This window comes from Canis lupus, chromosome 9 (assembly GCF_011100685.1).
Source record: "Canis lupus familiaris isolate Mischka breed German Shepherd chromosome 9, alternate assembly UU_Cfam_GSD_1.0, whole genome shotgun sequence".
In the NCBI taxonomy this organism is placed as follows: Eukaryota; Metazoa; Chordata; class Mammalia; order Carnivora; family Canidae; genus Canis; species Canis lupus.
The window spans coordinates 41,209,015-41,229,344 of NC_049230.1; the positions used below are offsets into that span (position 1 = coordinate 41,209,015).

Sequence of the window (20,330 nt, forward strand, 5' to 3'; positions counted from 1 at the left end):
CATAGCTAAGAGATCTTTGCCTAACCCAAGGTTGCAAAGGCTTTCTCCCCGTAGTTTTAAGATTTACGTTCAGGTCTATGATCCATTTTGAATTAACTTTTTTTTCATGATGCAAGTTATGGGTCAAACAAACATGATGTAATTCTAATTTTATTGAAGTTTTTAAAAAAATGTCTCTCAATGCAGGTTTATAATTATGCCATAAAGAGACTGCATTCCTTTTGTTATTTTCAATAATTTACTGTTTCTTTGATACTCTTGTAGATACTTTTTTTTTTTTAGAGACAGAGCACAAGCATGCAAGCGGGGTGAGGGAGGGGCAAAGGGAGAGGGAGAGAGAGAATCTTAAGCAGGCTCCATGCCCAGTGCAGAGACTGATGTGGGGTTTGATCTTATGACCCTGACATCACAACCTGAGCCAAAATCAAGAGTCAGATGCTTAACCAACTGAGCCACTCAGGTGCCCCATAAATAGTGTATTTTATTGATTGATTGATTGATTTTTAATTTTTTTTAAAATATTTATTTATTTGAGGGAGAGAGAGAGAACCCATGAGAGAGCACAAGTAGGGGGAGCAGCAGATGGAGAGGGAGAAGTAGGCTCCCTGCTGGACAGGGAGCATGAAGCAGGGAGTGATCTTGGGACCCTGGGATCATGACCTGAGGGGAAAGCAGACGCTTAACCATTAACTGACTGAGCCACAGAGGTGCCTCCCTGCATTCTTAACCTATCAAAGTCAAAAGTTAATTAAAAGCTTTCCCTTCCTCCCAAATAATACAAGATTCTTAAGTCACTTTAACTCCATTAACCCCTTCAGTGTAGATGCTATTGTTTCCACATATTTTAATTCTATATTATTTGTGTGTGTGTTTATCTGTTGTAACAGTAAAAGTCTAGCCAGAAAAACAAATTTTTCTAGGTATGTCAAGTAGAAAATTTAATTGAGAGACATCTGGCTGACTCAGTTGATAGAGATGCAACTCTTGATCACGAGGTTATGAGTTCAAGCCCCATGTTTGGTGTAGAGATTACTTAAAAACAAAATCTTAAAGGGGCATTGGGTGGGCTCAGTAGTTAAGTGTTTGACTTGATTTTTGACTCAGGTCACGATCTCGGAGAGATGGAGCCCCGAGTCAGCCCCATGCTGAGTGTAGAGCCTGCTTAAGGTTTCTCTCTCTCTCTCTCTCTTTCTCTCTCCCTCTGCCCTTCACCCCTCACTTGGGCACTCTCTCCCTCCCCCCCCCCCTCTAAGAAACAAACTTAAAAAAATTTTAACTGGGAGATTTGGTCACCAGATTGTGGGAAAGCCTGAAGGAGAGCAAGACTGGAGATAGAAGGAAACATTATCCAGGGTTGGAAATGACAGGAAATTGCTATGTTCACTACAGGGATCAGGATACTGGGTTGTGCCACCTGGTGTTCTAGTTTGCTCTGCCACTACCACCAGAGCCAGAAGGATGGCTTCTACATCTCTGCCATCTCTCCTTTCGTGTGGATGCTTCTCATTGTCGGAAGCCATACTAGAGTCCCTCCGGCATGGGAATCTGAAAGGTGTAGCTGCTAGGCTTCTATCTCTGCAATACGAGGCAAGAATAAAATTAATAACTGGTAATATCCAGCACATTCCCAGACATCTTACTTACTGTAAGATAAGCCAAAAATAAGCCATTACTTTTGGCTCATTGAAGGTATCATTCCACCATCTTCCAGCTTCCACTATGGCCATTGAGAAACCAGCTCTCAGACTATATGTTTTCTCTTTGGCTACTTTTATTTATTTTTATTTGTTTAAGATTTTATTTATTTATTCATGAGAGAGAGAGAGAGGCGCAGAGACACAGGCAGAGGGAGAAGCAGGCTCCATGCAGGGAGCCTGACATGGGACTCGATCCCGGGTCTCCAGGATCACGCCCTGGGCTGAAGGTGGCACTAAACTGCTGAGCCACCCAGGCTGCCCATCTTTGGCTACTTTTAAAATCTTCTTTTTGTCTTTGGTGTTCTCCAGTTTCACTAGTGTGTCTAGGCATGAATTCCCTCTTAACTTCTGTGCTTGGGATTAACTGGGATCACTGGATCTGAGTATTGATGATTTACAACAGTTTAGGAAATGTCTCAGTCATTATTCCTTAGGCTATAACCTCTGCCCCTACCTCAGTTTCCCAAGGCTGCCATCACCAATCACCACAAACTTGGGGGCTTAAAACAACAGAGATTTGTGTTTGATTCGGCAGTACATATGCTAATGTTGGAATGATACAGAGAAGATTAGCATGGCCCCTGCACAAGAATAACAAAAGAGATTTATTCTCTCAGATTTGGAGGCTAGATGTCTGAAATCAGTCAAGGTGTTAGCAGGGCCATGCTCCGAGGACTTTGTGTGTGTGTGTGTGTGTGTGTGTGTGTGTGGCCTCCAAGTTGCTCATTTTCCTGGGAATTTTATCTGTGGTAATACTCTGAGGCCTGAATTAAAATGGTTTGTTCTACACAGAAAGAGGAGATGCTACCAAATTGGGACACTTCAGACAAGTCTCTGCTTGAGGTTGCTTTTGTGTTTTCTTTAATTTCTCAGGTGCATGAGTTCAGACTGCAAGCCTCCATGTGGGCGCGCTCGTGGTTATGAATCTCCAGGGGAATTTCCCCCTGTTACCTCTACCCAGTGCCAAGGTGTCAGACAACAGAGTATTTTTCTTATTCATCCTTTCTGCTGGGCCCCAGATTTATGTGGGGTGATCTAGTAGATCTCCCACCTAGGTGGGCCTGAGTCTTTATCTCCTGTCTCTGATGTTCATGCAGTTGTCAGAGTGGAAGTCACGGTGACCACAGCTCAGCAGAGATGCTCAGCTAGCTTTGATGCTTTGCTTTTCTATTGGGATTCCTGGTGATTTTCTTGTTGGGGTCTACAGGTTCCTTACTGTCATGTTGTAAGTGATGGTCCAAAAACTTAGTTTGTCATTTCTAGACACCAGAAGTCTTAGAGATATTTCTTTTTAAAAAATATTTATTTATTCACCAGAGAGAGAGAGAGAGACAGAGACAGAGACATAAGGTAGAGGGAGAAGCAGGCTCCCTCCAGCGACCCCAGTGCAGGACTTGATCCAAGGACCCTAGGGATCATGACCTGAGCCAAAGGCAGATGCTCAACCACTAAGCCACCCAGGTGTCCCAGGGAGAGAATTTTCTGTCTCTGTCTTGAGCTCCCCCACTGCACCCAGTTTCCTCATCACACAGGGAGTCTGGTCTTGGGTCTCTGCCCCACCTGTTCGCCCATGGACATTGGAATCTAGCCTCTGCTGCTTGTCAGGCCAGCACTCGAGTACCTGTAGTTCTGCCCCTGCCCACTGCTGTGGGTTTCCACTCTTTAACTGGGGAAATGACTCCAAGTGATGGTCTCTCCTGAGAGCTTCTGTCTCTTGCTGAGCTCGAAATGCAAGGTTGCAAAGTAGGATAGCCACCTTGATCCTCTATTCTCTTCTCCCAAGGCCCCCTTCCTCCAAGCTGCTCCTGGGGTATAATACTAACAGGCCAAGCTGGCTTCAGCAGAGAATGGATAAGGCACCCTCTATGTCCTATAATGTAGGAATTCACGGCATAAAGGAACTCAAAGCAGCTCAGTTTGTCCTCCTAGACTCCATTCTTCCCAGGTATGGGAGAAAAGCTAACCAGCCCTCTGTGTACTAGAATCAGATGGGGCCAAGGTGAGTATATTAGTTGAAGGAAGCTTGTTCTCCTCTTATGCCCCCATGAACGATGCACTTGCCGCTTGACCAGTGAACAGGCAAAACCTCAGTGCTCAGGAAGTGCTTGGGAAGAGTGTCCAGCCCTAGTACCAAGGACAGAATGAAGTCAGCTCCTCACATCCATCCCAAGGCTCCTCCCCAACCTCACATGGAAAGTCAACCCCATCTCTTTTCTTTCTTTTTTTAAGTTTTTTTTACTTATTTTTAATATTTAAATTCAATTTGCCAATGTATAATATAACATTCAGTGCTCGTCCCATCAAGTATCTCATCTCTTTTCTGTTTTGGAATACACCTTAGCCAGCAGGACCACACTTGCTTTCTTTTCTAAATTGTTGCTTTGTTAAGTCATTAATTTTAATTACTTAAAACAGGAATACAAATCCTAATATTATAAATAAATTTCCCCTTGAGCACTCCTCTAATTTTACTTTCTTCTCCAGAGATAACAGGGGTTCTATGAGCAGTTTGATATATACCCAAATCCTTTTCTATGACTTTATATACATGAATATGCATATATAAATGCCTTGTCTAGTTTGTTAAATATAAATGATATACTGTACTATTTTTTTGCAGTCTGGTTTTTTTTTTTTTTTAAGATTTTGTTTATTTATTCATGAGAGACACAGAAAGAGGCAGAGACATAGGCAGAGGGAGAAGCAGGCTCCATGCAGGGACCCCAGTGCAAGACTTGATCCCAGGAGCCTGGGATCACGCCCTAAACTGAAGGCAGACACTCAACCACTGAGCCACCCAGGTGTCCCTATTTTTTTATTTTTTTAAGTAGACTCCATGCCCAGCATGGGCCCCAATGCAGGGCTTGAACTCACAACCCTGAGATCAAGACCTGAGCTGATATCAAGAGTCAGACACTTAACCAACTAAGCCACCCAGGCAGGCACCCTTTGCAGTTTGCTTTTTTTTTTTTTTTAAAGACTTTATTTATTTATTCATGAGAGACACAGAGAGTCAGAGACATAGGCAGAGGGAGAAGCAGGCTCCATGTAGGGAGCCTGATGTGGGACTTGATCCCGGGACTCCAGAATCCATGCCCTGAGCCAAAGGCAGATGCTCAATTGCTGAGACACCAGGCGTCCCATGCAGTTTGCTTTAAAAAAAATCAGTGTAGGGATGCCTGGGTAGCTCAGCGGTTTGAGCCCCTTCACCCATTTTCTCCACATACACTGCCCTCCTCTGGCAACCACCAATCTGTTCTCTGTATCTAAGAATGAATTTGTTTTTAGATTTTCCATACAAATAAGATCATATGGTATTTGTCTTTGTCTTTTTTTCACTTAGTGTAAAACCCTCAAGTTCCAACCATGTTGTCACAATTGACAAGATTTCCTTCTTTTTTAGGGCCAAATCATATTCCATTTTATATAGATACCACATTTCCTTTATCCACCGATCCATCAATCCATCCATCCATCCATTGCTGAGCAGTTAGGTTGTTTCAATGTCCTGGCTATTGTAAATAATGCTGCACTGAACATGGTGGCGCAGATAGCTCTTTGGGTTGGTGTTTTTGTTTCCTTCTGATAAATACCCAGAAGTGGAATTGCTGGATCATATGGTAGCTTTTTTTTTTTAAGTTTTTGAGGTTCATAGTGTTCTCATTCTTTTTTAATACTGCAAAAAATTCTATGATATAGGTGAGGGTATTATAGTCCACTTACTGATTCCTTTACTGGTGGGCACATAGGCTGTTTCCAGGGCCACCAGATCACAAGGATGCTGCAGCGAGCATTGCTGGATTCACCTCTTTGAGTTTGTAAGATTGCCTTCTACCTGCACCTTCCTCCCCTTCCTGCACGGGCTGTGAGGCTGGTCAAATTGGCAGCCATATCTGGTGACAAGTGCTTTGGTGCTTCCTTCATAGATAAACGTTCTGGTCGATTCTGGTCTTCAAAATCTCCCACTCTACAAAAGTCAGTAAGTAGTTTTGTAGCCCTCTGTAGGGGACAAGGTCCAGCGCTTTGTTCCTGACCCCTTCTCTGGCTGGATTCCTGAGGGTGTCAGGTCTTTCTTGAGGTCAGGTGGAGGCACCATGAGAGCAGAGCCGGGCTCTGTGATTTAGGCCAGCACAGCCCACCAGGGGACTGGGACTCCTTCCTGATTGTAGTTTACATGATTATCCTCCTACTGAGATTATTCTTTTCTGCTCAGCCTAGTAAATTTCCTTGTCTCACATACAAGTACATTGGAGTTGTCCCTTCCATATTCAGCAGCTGAGGGAAGTTGGCTCAGGGTGTCTGGGGTAAGGGGTATGGGAGGATGAGTCAGAGATAAGACCCAGGATGTTATCTCTCAGCAGTCAAGTGGGGACTGAGAAGGAGACTCATATCCTTTTGGAAAGAACTTTCTACCTGTCAAGTAGTTTGGACTGCCAGGAAGTTACCCAAAGGACAGGAGTGTCTTCCAGGTGCTGTCAGCTGGGGGGCATTCTCTGCAGGGGGACACCCTCCCCTGCCAACACGTCTGATGTCACAGGGTCTCATTCAGTGGGGAAAGCATTGAACTTAGTGTCTGGAGAGGTGGGTCTGACTTTCTTAGCCTCCCCAAGCCTCGGTTTCCACATTGGTAAATGGGTAGATTAACACCTATTTCCAAAAGGTTGCTGGGACGGTCAAATGAGATCACTTATGTTAAAAAATTTTTTTCTTTTTTAAATGTAGCAGAGTGTTTGTGTGTCATATAATGGAACCAGGATCTAAATCATCTGTAACACAGCCAATATGAGGTAATGCTGGAAGGATGGGAGTGCCAGGGACGGGTGAGAAATCCTGAAGAAGGAACAGCTGGGAGGGAGGGACCGGCCCTGGGTCCTGAGCTTGGGTGAAAGCCCTGGGTTTGTCCTGCTCCCTTTGTTCTAATTCACAGCTCACCAGGCAGCCTCTGGTTGCTAATTTGTTTTCCTACTGACCTTGGTCAGGATGGGAGCCACCTCCCCTCCTGCGTAGAAGGCAAATTCACATGTTGGTTGTTTACTGTTCATCTTAACTCTGTGTAGGGGGTCTCATTAATCTCTTCCTGGTGAGAAAACAGGCTCAGAGATGCCAGGGGCTCACTCAGGGCTCAGCTCAGGATTGCTCGGCCGGGAAGCAGGGTATCCAGGGTCTGTCTAACCCCAGCATGCAGCACCCCACACTTCCAGCAGCACATCCTGTGCCCCCACACGAGTATCCTTGACCTTGGACAGGCATGCCTCTATTGCAGGCTTCTGAGTAGGCAGTGGAGTAGTATTAAATTTGGGGACTTGGGATCCCTGGGTGGCGCAGCGGTTTGGCGCCTGCCTTTGGCCCAGGGCACGATCCTGGAGACCCGGGATCGAATCCCACATCGGGCTCCCGGTGCATGGAGCCTGCTTCTCCCTCTGCCTGTGTCTCTGCGCCTCTCTCTCTCTCTCTGTGACTATCATAAATAAATAAAAATTAAAAAAAAAATTTGGGGACCTGTTCCTCCCTTCCTCTTTCCAACCTGAGCCCACCCTCCATCTTCTTAGTGACAAGGAAAACCAAGCTCTTGAATCAGCCCTGCCTGGAACAGGTGTGACTCAGCAGCCACAATTGCAAGGGCCCCTTAGTTCCGTCTGGACCTGCAGACATTGCTTCGCACGGATAGTCTTTCTTAACAGCTCCGAAACCTGCCAGCTGATGGGGTTGGAGGGTGAACAGGAGCCAAGCCCACTGCTGGGGTCTGTGGGGCCAACTTACCACCATCTTCCTAGGAAAGCCCTCCGTTTCAGGAAAATCCGGATGGTTGGTCCTCCTACCTCTAAGTCCAAAGCACAGTCTTTGCACTCTTGGACATGGTGGACAGGCCAAAGCATGCCTCGGTTTGCTCTGTGGGCCCATTCTCTGACTACTTGGTGGGAACGGGCACCTGTCACTCCACTTGCTCCAAGGAGCCATTAATGGGCTCAGGACATGTGGCCATCAAGTGATTCATACTCAGTTCACACCAGTGTGGCAGGGTCTGTGGGGCCAAGGGAGTCACTGTTTTAGGGAAAAGCAGCGCTGGATTTGTTAGTTTTCTTTTCCTTTCCAATGACTATCCACTCTTCCTCCTTGGCCAGTGCTCTGACTGCTTTTGTCTGGCCCTCCTGCCAGTTTTCTTCTTTGCTGCCAAGAGGTTACCTCTTCCCTGGCTCTTATGAGCTGTGTGCCCTGGGCTTGGGGAAATAGCATGATCTTGGCCCTGGCCCTTCAGCCTCTGACACTCGAGAAGTCAATGCACAGGACAGGGAGGGTCAGACTAAGAAATGGCCAGTGGAAGAAGTCGCTCTTCTGGCCTAGAGCCCGGATCTTGAAGGGACCGTGACGAGGGGCTTGATCTCTGGAGATGAACAGCCTAGGAGCTGCTGTCAGGGTCTGACTTAGGAAGTTCTGATGATATACCCAGTCATTGTGGTAGGCAGGGTAACGCCCCCCAAAGGTGTCTACATCCTCTTCTCCAGAACATGTGACTTTGTTACTTGACATGGTAAAATGGATTTTGCAGGTGCTGATAAATGTAAAGGTTTTGACTTGGGACGATTATCCCAGATTATGTGGGTGGGCCCAGTGTATCCACAGGGGTCCTTATAAGGACACGGGAGGGTCAGAAAGAGGATAAGACAATGGGATGGTAGAAACAAAGCTTGGAGTGGCACAGCCACAAGCCCAGGTATGCCAGAAGCCTCTAGAATCTGGGAGAGTTAGGGAATAGATTCTCCCCTGGAGCCTCCGGAAGAAAGGGGCCCTTTCCAACACCTTGAGTTCTTTAAGACTCATTTCATATTCTGACCTCCAGAACCCTAAGAGAATACATTCCTGTTGTAAGCCACTGCGTTTGTGGCGATTGGTTACTGCAGCAGCAGGACTCCCTACAGGATGGTTTTAGTAGCTCGGTCACTGCTGGTCCAGCGCTGAGCAGGCAGGAGCCTCCCTTTGCTCCGTGTGGAGCACAGGGCCTGCACACACAGAGCACTCAGGTCAGGGGCACGCGTGGCCTGCTGCCCATTCTGTTGCAGAGGAACAGGGCGGTAGCCTGAGAGGGAGCCTAGCTGGTTTGTGTGTTCCGTAGCCCTGCGGCTCAGAGTTGGCCCACAGACCCTCAGCTCCAACACCATCTGGGAGATTGAACTGAAGACTCTCCGGCTCCAGACCATACATCAACAAGTCAGAAACCACATTTTCACGAGATCTCCAGGTGAGGTGCATGCACAGGAACGCTTAAAGAACACAGGACTCCAAGGCCCTTCTGGATTCTCCAAACGTTGTCATGAGGCAGGTAGGTTATGGCCACAACTGCCGGTAGGCAGAGAAACAGGGGTGGAGGCACACACAGCTAGTGAGTGGCGGAACCAGGCCTCAAACACTGTCACGTCTGACTCCAGAACTGGTGTCTTTACCAATATCCAGCAAGACATGAGGCAGAAATCATCCAGAAGTTTCGCCTGTGAGACCCCTTGCCTCCTGCCCCTTCCTGCCTGCCCATCCCTGATCATACCCATGTTCATCCTCCCACTGCTTCCTCTACTCACTTTTCCTCTTTCCCTCCCTCCTTCCATAGTCACTCAGCACTCTTCTGAGCTGGGCCCTGGTATATAGCAGAAAACTCTTCTTTCAAAGTTCACACCCCAGCAAGCCCCCTACTCCTGACTGAGCATTACAACCAACTTAAACTTCTGATACCTGGCCCCATCCTAGACTCCCTGAGTCAAATTCTCATAGGATGGGGGTGGGTTGGGCCTGAATATTTTGAGATCACTTCTGAGGTGATCCTGATGCAGCAGATCCACAAAAGAGGGCTGAGAGCCACATCTGTCTTGCAGGAAGTATTAGGCACACTGGTGTACAAAGAAAGAGGGGGGTAATCAACCTTGGTGAATGGGGCAAGGAGGGTCTGCTTCTAAGAAACAGGACTTCACAGAGGAAATGTCTGAAATGGGCTTTGAGGGATGTGTAGGAGTTTTCCAGGAGGACAGTGAAACAGTTTTTGCAAAGACATTGAGGTAAAACAGTGATATATTCAGGAGACTGTGAATAATTTAGCGTGGCTGAAGGGTCAAGCAGCGGTAGGACTAGAGAAGTGCCAGAGCAAGGTCACCATGTCAGAAGGACGGTCTCGTTTTGATCCTGTAGAGGTGAGTTCTCCAGACTGAGATATTCTCTCCAGGGGGCACATCCTTCTTCTCTGGGCCAGTACGGCTTACCTGCTGTATGAGCTCTGCTACTTTTCTAAGCCTGTTGTTATGCTTCCTTTCCTCTGGCTCCCACCCTCTGCTGGTAGCACTAGTTTCTCCACCTGGGATAAACCCCAGCTGTCCACCCCTCTTATGAACAGAGCGTCACATGGATGTTAAAGTCTGTCTTCATTGCCACTCTTGACTCTCACAATCATGGAGCTGGTGTACCCACTTGACAGAGGGAGAGACTGAGGCTCAGAAAGGGAAAGTGACTCAATAGGCTCCCACAGAAAACCTGGGGCGAAGCCCAGGCTGCTTATTGTTGGCTGATAATGACCTTGTATACTTGGCAGTTTGTTTTTTTTAGATGTTATTTGTTCATGAGAGACACAGAGAAGGGCAGAGATACAGGCAGAGGGAGAAGCAGGCTCCATGCAAGAAGCCTGATGTGGGACTTGATCCCAGGACTCCAGGATCACTCCTTGGGCTGAAGGCAGGCGCTCAACCACTGAGCCACCCAGGTGCCCCTATACTTGGTGTTTTAACACTGGCTTTCTATGTCTCTACCAAAGGAATAAATCGGGAAGCATCCTCAGGCATTTGAGAGGTGGCACAGGTGGGGGTTTTTACCTGAACTACTGAGCAGGGCCTAGCAGGAGGAGTCCTCTCTTATGTGAGCAAACCTGTGAAGGTGAGAGTCTGGAAGCTACTTGGGGCCACTTTCCTCTCCTACATGGTACGAATCAGGTCCACAAACAGAAGCAGAGAGAGATCCCCTGTATACTGGGAGTCCTGGTTCCCGTCAAACATGAGGCAAGCTCTCCCCTGCTTTCTCACCCTTTGCAATTGATAGCTCTTTTTCTGGAAACTTTCCAAAATTATCTCACCCTTTTGCCTGATTTAGTTCAAATTGTGGCTTTTGTCTCTAATCAGGTTTGTGTTATCGGCCCGATTTCAAGCGAAGAAACTGAGGTGTAGAGAAACTCGGAGAAACTGAGGCTTGCCCCCAGTCACTCAGGGAGTAAGTAGAGCTGGAGTTTGGACTTAGGCCCATCATGGCCCCAAGCCCATGTCCTTCCCTCTGTCCCACACTGTCTCCTGTGAACCATAGCAGGCTCCTGGGAGAAGCACCTCTGTTTCTTTCCATAGCAGCAGGAGCCTGCCAGGAAAACAGAAATCATGCAGAAGTTCAGCAGAGGAAATTTATTTATTCATTTTTTTTAAGGATTTATTTATTTTGAGAGAGAGTAAGTGAGTGGGGGGGGGGGTAGAGGGAGAGAATCTCAAGCAGATGCCCCACTGAGTGCAGAGCCTGATGCAGGGCCCAATCTCATGATCTGAGCCAAAATTAAGTCAGATGCTTAACCAACTGAGCCACCCAGGCGCCCCAACAGAGGAAATTGAAGGAATTGGTTACACACAACAAAAGAAGCAAGGGGACACTGAGGAAAATCCAGAGAAAATAACTGTAGAAGGCAGCTCTCACCTCTAGGGTGGTGGGGACAACAGGGGAAGAAGATGGCATGGCAGGATCTAGATGCTCAGAGGGGCACCCAGAGCTCAGACACTGAGGAGCAGGGTGCCTCCCAGCCCTGTAAGCGCTGGTGAGCAGCAGACACGTGGGGCTGGTTCTGGGGTGTTGGGTCCGGAGTCCAGGTTTTATGGCTTTATCTAGGTACCCCGCATGAATGGAAGGAGGGGACAGGTTTCCCAGGCTCTAGGAGGCAGACTCTGCAGTGCTGGAGGGACACCCTTGGCCTGCCCCCATTCCCCCCACGAAAATTCTGACCTGCTTTGTCCCAGCTCTTCTGCAGAGGCCTCGGTGAGCCTGGATAGCTGGAAAGGTGATGTCCAGGGAGAATTAGCCACTTCCTGGCCAGGGCGTCGGGTCAGGATTCACTGTGGCAGTGGACACCTTCCTAACCTCTTGGAGGTCACCTCTTCACAGGTGCATCTGCTCACACGCAAGAACTGACTTCAAGCCTTGATGAGAGTCTGGTGCTTTGCTCTGGCGTCGCTCTGAGGCCCCATCCCTGCCCTGGCACATATGGCCCGGTTATCCACTGGGTCAGACTCCAGGGCCTGGGAATCCTCCGGGTGTAGCAGCTGTTGAACCCTGAGGCTACTTGAGGCTGTCACACTCTATCCTATGTTGCTTCCTCCTCCTTACCCACTCAGTGGGTCTGATGTAGAAGAAACAGGTTGGGATTTGGACATGAGTCATCCTTTGCTCTGCTACCTCCTGACTGCAGGACAGTGGCAAGCTACCTGTGTTCTCCTAAAATATAAAAACCTTGCAACTTGATGGGTCCATTAGCCACGACCTCCCCATTCTTTATATATATACTTTTTAATTTTTATTTATTTATGATAGTCACAGAGAGAGAAAGAGAAAGAGGCAGAGACACAGGCAGAGGGAGAAGCAGGCTCCATGCACCGGGAGCCCGACGTGGGATTCGATCCTGGCTCAAAGGCAGGCGCCAAACCGCTGTGCCACCCAGGGATCCCCGACCTCCCCATTCTTTATGTGACATGTAATTGTTGTATACATATCACCCCTACAGACACTACAAACCCTACAATTTACAATTGTTGCTTTAAATAGTCACATGCACTTTAAAAAGAGGGAAAGTGGTCTTTTATATTCAACCATAATTTTGCCATTTCTCACATTCTTTGTTTCTTCCTCATAATCTGGTTTGGTGGAATGTCTCCTCCATCTGAAGAACTGCCTTTAGAATTTCTCTTGGGCAGGTCTACTGGTGAGGAATTTTCTTGGTTTTCATTTGCCTGAACATGTTTTGGTTTCATTTTCAATTTTGAAAGTTATTTTTCATGGATACAAAATTCTGAGTTGACAGGTTTTTTCCACCCAGTACTTTACAGATATCATCCTTGGGATACCTGGGTGGCTCAGTCAGTTTAGCATCTGCCTTTGGCTCAGGTCATGTTCTCAGAATCCTGGGATCCAGCCCCACATTGAGCTCCCTGCTCAGTGAGGAGTCTGCTTCTCCTTTCCCTCTGCACCCCCGCCCCCGTCCCCTTGCTTGTGCTCTGTCTCTCTCTCTCAAATAAAAAATAAATAAAGATGTGTCCCACTATCTTCTGGCTTTCTTTCTTTCTTTCTTTCTTTCTTTCTTTCTTTCTTTTAGATTTTGTTTATTTATTCATGAGAGACAGAGAGGCAGAGGCACAGGCAGAGGGAGAAGCAGGCTCCACGCAGGGAGCCCGATGATCCCAATGTGGGACTTGATCCCGGATCTCCAGGATCACGTCCTGGGCTGGAGATGGCATGAAACCACTGAGCCACCCAGGCTGCCCGCCTCCATTCTTTCTGATGAGAAGTCAGTGATATTTATATTTCTTCCTCTGTATGAGATTATTTTTTTCTCTGGTTGTTTTCAAATTTTTCTCTTTGTGTTTGTTTTTTGATAGTTTAATTATATGTCTAGGTGTGTGTTGTGTACTTATTCTGCTTGGGATTCATAAAGATGTTTGGGTTTAGAAGTTTATGTCTTTCACCAAAATGGGGAAATTTCAGCTACTAATTCCTCAAATCTTTTTTTTTTTTTTTCCCCCGCTTCTATTCTCTCTCTCTTTTCCTTCTTGGACTAAAATTACACAAATGGTAGACCTTTTACGATTGTCCCTACAAGTCCCTGAGGCTTTATTCTCTTTTCCTAGGTCTATTTTATTCTTCGCATTGGATCTTTTCTATTGATCTATTTCTGGGGTCTCTGATTTGCTTCTGTCATCTCCAGTCTACTGGTAAAAGTAGACTCCTGGTTTTTGCGTGCTTCTGATTATTTTCCAGTGTTTTGTTTTAAATCTTTGTCCAGAGTTCATAGTTATTTGTGGTCTAGTGGGAGCTTCTCTGCCATTACTAGAAACAGAACTCTAAGAATTACTCATGAGGGTCACTTTCTTCATCTAGAAATTTATAGTGATGAAACTGACCTCATGGGTTATATCTGTGAAATGTCTAGCATTGTATTCAGGACACAGTAGGTCCATTACCCAACCCACTTCTATTCCTGGTCAGCTGAGCCTGGATTCTATTCCCACCTTTCCCCTCCCACCAGAGAAAGCAGAGGCATAGCCTCTGGGGGGACGATAATTGGCCGATCCAAGGCTCTTCAAATCAAGGCAACAAAGAAGTATCTAAGGCTTGTCTGGGGATCATGTTCCAGGTTAAGTTGTGACTCCTTTATCATCAAGCCCTGGAAATATACTCTGGATGGTTTGTGGGAGGTCTGGTCCAGGTCCAGGCCCTTTTCTACTCTCTGTGTCTCCTGAGGGCAGAAGCAGGGAAGGGAAACTCGTGCTGATATGCAGGCCGGGGTGCCCTACCAAGGAAGGAGAAGAGAAGGCACTGGGAGATAAAGGGAGGAAATAGTAGGTAGCCTTGCTTATTGAGGGTTACCCTGTGCTGAAGATCACAGCGTCTACCGGAGCCTCTCCCCTAAGGCCGGGTCCAGGGTAAATTCTGTGTCATAGGAAAATGGACCAGAGATGCTGGACTGTGCCAATAGCCATGAGATGATCTTGGGTGAGGAAGGTAGTCTCAGGCTTATTTCCTTATGTAAAAGGAAGAACCCTTTATTTTAAGAATCAAAAGATGGTCATAAAAGTACTTTGCGACAGTAAAACTCCCAGAGTTTGGGATATATTTATTCATGTTTTCCCTGGGTGACTGTCACTTTGTTTGTAATTAGCAGTATTTTCCTGGTTTTCATGCAAAATTGCAGGACCTCCAGTCTGTCTTTCTTTTTTGGAGTCTCAGTGGCATCCCTCAAGGTGTTCATCAATATCGGTGTCAGACACTTGAGGCCTTCATGGCTCAAGGATGGAGAGGCCTAGGATCCATTGCTAAGCCACCTGCTAGGGCAGAAGCACACTGAGTTCTACATAGAAATGACAATGCATTGTTCCATATTTTGTAGAACATTTTAAGATACAGATCTAAGAAGAGTGGCTTTTTGGACTAGTGTCATTCAGAGGTTTCAGATAGCTCTTTCAGTGTTTATTTGCAGTCCTGTCTCTGCCTGGGATTCAAGCAAGACTCAGAGTCACCCCTCCCCTCTGACCCCTGAGGTTTGATGCCTAAGCAGACTTGGATGGGCTTGCCTCTTTTTCTGTTTTGTTGAATTCTCTACTTGGGTAGAGTCCTGGGTGGGTCTGTCCCATCCATATATCAGACACCAGGCAGGTCTACACTGCAGCAGGAACATAGCCCAGGCTGAAGCTGGGACCACCCCAGCCCCCTCCACTAGAATGAGGAGAGGACTTAGACTGACATAGCTCTTGAGCCCAACACTCAGTAGTGAGCCTTGTCCATATGAGAGCCATGAACATGAAAGAAGCCCCCAAAACCTAGAGATGTAGGTGAGCCATTATAAAATAATACTGCCATGGATATCTTCGTGTTCACAAATTTCTGAAGTGCAGGATTAATGGGTCAAAAACTATGAACAGTTTTAGGCTCTTTGTAGACATCACAAAAGCATGGGTGGCACATCTTACCACCTTGTCACCACTAGTAAGCATTATAGCTTTTTTCAGTGTGTCACTTCGATAGATGAAAATGGTATCTCATTCTCTTGCTAGATGATCCTACCAAGTCTTCACCTTCCCCTGATTGGCCTTGTACCCCCCTTACCCTTTTTGGTGTATGACTACAAATTGAAATGACTCTAGTAACAACCAGAGAGATTCTCCAGGGGAGGTCTGTGTCTGGCCAGGTGGGTAGGTTGGTGGGGGGGGGGGGGGCACAGTTTTTTCTTTGGCTTCCCACAGTGGTGTTGAAAAGGATGCAATGGGCTGTTAAGGAAGGGAAAGGCATTGCACAGCTCACATAATTTTATTTTATTTTATTTTTTAAGTTTCTTTTTTCCTTCTCTGTTCCAGCTTGAGTTTTCTATCTGCACTATGGGTACAAGTCAGTAAAGAGAACTATCTAACTTGGTGAGGCTCAGATGAAACTTTGAAAGGAACTTTCAGGCAATCTTGATAAAGGTCCTAAAGTCCTAAAACATAATGCAGGAGTACTCTTGATGAATAAGCAGTTACTTAAGTGATTTTAAGGGAAAAGATTCTATCAATCATTCAACCCCAGTATGTCACCTGTTCATTCTGAATGTCTTGAAATGACACACTTTTCATTATTGTAAACAGCAGATCCTATTTTGTGGTGTTTTAAGAAAACTTAGCATTATTACCATATAAGGACATGATAACAGCAATAATAGAATAGCATCTAAAACTCATACTCACATACATCTCAGGTCAATCCTGGGCAGAGGGTGATTCAGATCTCATTACCCTGAATATACTGATAGGGAAGCTGAGAGCCCCACCTAGGAAGGGTTAGAGTTGGGCTTGGGCTCTGGTTTTCTCTTTTGCTTTCTAAGTTCAGCGTTTTTTTTGGAAGCTACTAAACTGAGATGCTTTCACCTTGTCTGGTTAGGCTTTGATCTGGCAATTTGTAAGAAGATGGATGGTGGGAACATAGTCCCCTTTGGAGCCAGAGGAGGGACTGGGTGACCTCTGAGAGATAACTGGGAAGAAGTCAAGCTGGATCCCTGTAGAGTCTTGAATCTTTGATCACAAGGATATCTCTCCTTGGTTGGCTCACTCAAAGCAGGCAGAGGGTCCTCTTCTCTATGCCTCCCTCTGCTTCTATCTGGTTCTTCTTCTACAGTACAATCTTTAGCATCACTACTTAGGTTCATCATTCAAGAAATATTTGAGTGCTGAATGCCAGGTCTTCTTTAAGACACTGGAGATATGAAGAAGAATAAGGCAGAAGCCTCAAGTCTAGGAGCTCAGAGCAGAGGAGGCAAACTAAGTCAAGGTTCTTTGCATTGTGAATGACTGAAACTCCAATTCACATTAGATTAAAAGAAGGGGAATTTGCAAGTGTCATGCTAGCTTCAGGTACAGTGTGATCAAGGGCTCAAATTCTCTCTCCATCTTCACTCTTATACTCTGTAAAGGATCCATTTTCAGGTAGTAGGTAGAAGAGGGAGGGAAGAGTATTCTAGATTAGAGAACTGTAAGGATGCCAGTGTGGCTGGAGTGCAGAGAATGGTGTAGTGAGAGGCAAGAGAGGTAGAAAGAGAGTCAGGGGCAGATCATGTGGGGCCTGTGCCCTCTCTGGTGGGAGAGTGATATCAAATTTGCATGTTTAAAAGATTGATGGCTATACAGGGAATATAGAGTGGAAAGATTCCAGGGAATGTGGGGAGGCCATTGCAGAGCTCCAGGCAAGTGATGATGCTGTCCTGTCTAGGGGAGTACTAGGAGTGAGGGAGAGAAGCAAGGCTTGAGAGATATTAAGGAAGTAAAAACAAGATGCAATGATTGATTGAATGTTGTGAATGAGAAGGAGGTGACAGCAGTGACTCCAACATTTCTGGTTTGCTTAATTGGATGGGTGGTGGTGCCTTTCACTGAGCTATTGACGGTGGGAAGAGAAACAGACTGTTGGAGGAAGTTTGGTTCTTCGCATAATGGTTTTATGGCTCCTGTGAAACATCCAATTGGAGGTGTTGGATTTTTCCCTTTCCTCCTTCCTTCCCTGCCTGCCTTCTCCTTTCCCTCACCTCCTGTTTGCTCAGAATGGCCTAACATGACCACTCCAGCCCTTTCCAATTCCAGGACCCAAAAATGAATGACTGACTCTCTAAATTCAAATTTTCAAGAGATTGAATCGATTGGTCATTGGCCAGCCAATAGATTGGTTCCTCTTGGGTCAGGTGACTAGTTCTCATCCAAACAGAGATGGCCAGGAAAGAACGATGAATCACCTGATACAAACATGGCTGCCTTGGGCTGCCCTTTTCAGCAGAAGCTAAGGAACAGGAGTTGCAGACAGAGAGGCAGTCCCAAATGTACTGACCACATCTTTAAAATAAGGAGTAAACTAAGTGGTCTGTAAGGTACCTTTACCTCTAAAGGGTTTGTGTGCCCACTTCTGGTGAACAAAAAGACTGAGGTTCAGAAAGCTGCCCTGCTGTATGGAGCTCCATCTGGATTCCAGAAATACCTCCCTCCTCACTTCCCCATGAGCCTGGCACAGTGCAGGTTTTCTGGCCTTGATAGGTGAGTAACCCCAGTTGTCAGCTGCTAGCAGGATTCACAGGCTTCCACCCCTGGGAAGACAACAAAGGGAAGCTTATTCCTGGGCAGCAGAGCTAACTTGTGGCTTTCCCCAGTGACTGAGCCTAGGAGTAGCACCAACCCAGTCTGTGCTCAGCACAACTGTGTCTTATCATTTCTGGTTCCCTCCCCACCCACTGCTCCTGACTTGGAGAGACTTGAAGTCATGGGCTGCCAAGCTCCTCAGTGCTTCCCACCTGCATCCTCAGCCCAGTGAGGGGGATTTCCAGGGCTCATCCTTCTTGGGGCTGGAGAGCTCCCAGCATGCTCAGCCTGGCTGCCAGACCCCTGTGTCCCAGCATCTGCCTTCTTCCTGGGATTGAGCCCCTGGGCACTCCAGCTGTCATGCCTGGACAGCTGTCCTTGGCCCATTCTTAGGCTGATCCCTGCTCCTTTATTGACTTCTGAGTAAGGACAGCCACCCAACTTCGCATGCTAACATTGGCTGTGTTTCTGCCTTTTCCTCCTGCCATATTGTGATTTATAACATATATTTGGTCTTTGCCTTCATTTCTGGCACAGTGCTCTTAAAACACTTGGAATTTCCTAAGTGATGACAGTGGTGAAGGTGTCTTTTGTTATGTTAATGAGATGGCTTTTGGACCTACTCTAAGGATGGGGGCTGGTTGCCAGGAGAACCAATCATGTGATTAGAGAGTTGGAACTTTCTGTCCCATCCCCCTGACCTCCGGGGAAGCGAAAGGGGCTGGAGGCTGAATCAATCTCCAATGGGCAATGATCTCATCAATCATGCCTATGCAATGAAACCTCCATGAAAACCTCAAAAGACAGGGTTCAGAGAGCTTCTGGGTTGGTGAGTACATGGAGGTTTGAGGGAGAATAGCATGGGCTCAAAGAGGAAGTCCCAAGACCTTCCCCAGATCTTGCCTCATGCATCCATTCCACAAGGCTGTGCCTGAGTTACATCCTTGCATAATAAACTGGTAATCTCTAGTTCGTAAATAGTTCTCTGAGTCCTGTGAGCCACGCTAGCAAATTAATCAAACTCAAGGAAGGAGTTGTTGGAACCTCCAATCCGCAGTCGGTCGGTGTAGAGGTAAGGTGGGCAGCCTTCTATGACTGAGCACGTTACCTGTGGAATCTGACTCTATCTCCAGGTAGATAGTGTCAGAACTGAGTTGAATTGTAGGATATGTAGCTGGTGTTGGAGAATTGCTTGATGGTGTGGGGAAACACTCCCCCCTCACCATCCTACCCTCCCCCCACACACTGAAACTGGTACTAGAATTACCTCACCTTTCTCTACAGTCTGTCTTCCTGCCAATCAACTATAGATTCATAGGGTCCTTATCCGTAAAATGAGCGTAAGGATAATAATCCCTCCTACACAGAGACAGTGGATTCAAAAGTCCTAAGCTAACAGTCCTCAAAGTTTGGTCCCTGGACCAGCAGCATCTGTATCACCTGGGTTAGACATTCACATTCTTGGCTCCACCTGAGTCAGAAACTCAAGGTGGGGTCTGGCAATCAATGCTTTTAATTGGGCTTCCAGGTGATTCTGATACATGTTCCAGTTTAGGAAGCACTGTGCTAAACTACCTGTCCTGGGATGCAAGACATGAATTGAGTCTGGTATTTAGGGAACAGCCTCCCCTTCTCACCCCCATACCTCACCAAATCAGTGCCTGTTTTCTTTTGACTGGTTGTGTAGACTTTCCAGTTTCATCACACCAAAGGTCCTATGGACTTTTATCCTTTCTCAGTTTCCAGAAGACCATTGGATGTCTTTGTCTTCCTTAGCAGCTCAGAATACCCCAGATTCCTGCATGTTGACTGGGGAAATGATTTGGGATGGTTGGTTTTCAAAGCCAGATGAGACCTCCAGGAAACACTAATCTGTCCCAAGCAAAGCTTCCCAGCAGAAGGTAATAGCACCTTAGAAAAAAATTCTTTTCACCTCTCCAATTTACAGAAATTAGGTCTCAGAGAGCCAAGGGTATCTTTCCCAAAGTCACACAGCAGAGTACAAAGCTGACCCCAGGGCCAGGTCTGCTGGCTTCTAAGCTGGTATTCTTAGCACTATAGCAGGGCTTCTGGAATTTTAACATGCACATAAATCCCTGTGGAGCTTTGATAACATTCAGATTCTAATTCGTGGGTTCTGAGATGGGGCCCAGGACTATTCTAACAAGCTCCCAGGTGATACAACACTGCTAGTCCAAGACAATGCTTTGCATTGTGAGGTTCCTTTTTTTTTTTTTTTTTTTTAAGATTTTATTTATTTATTCACGAGAGA

At 46.5% G+C, this 20,330-nt stretch overlaps 1 long non-coding RNA gene and 1 pseudogene across 1 annotated transcript; one reads left to right on the top strand and one right to left on the bottom strand.

The window, feature by feature from the left end:
* The first annotated feature begins 2,218 nt into the window (after window positions 1-2,218).
* Window positions 2,219-2,317, top strand: LOC119873456 (annotated as a pseudogene).
* An 11,511-nt stretch (window positions 2,318-13,828) lies between these two features.
* Window positions 13,829-20,106, bottom strand: LOC111097436. The gene is made up of 3 exons (XR_005364693.1): window positions 19,704-20,106; window positions 17,864-18,066; window positions 13,829-14,791 (listed from the first exon to the last, which is right to left on the bottom strand). It is a non-coding gene; the product is annotated as an uncharacterized LOC111097436 (long non-coding RNA).
* Between the last annotated feature and the right edge of the window lie 224 nt (window positions 20,107-20,330).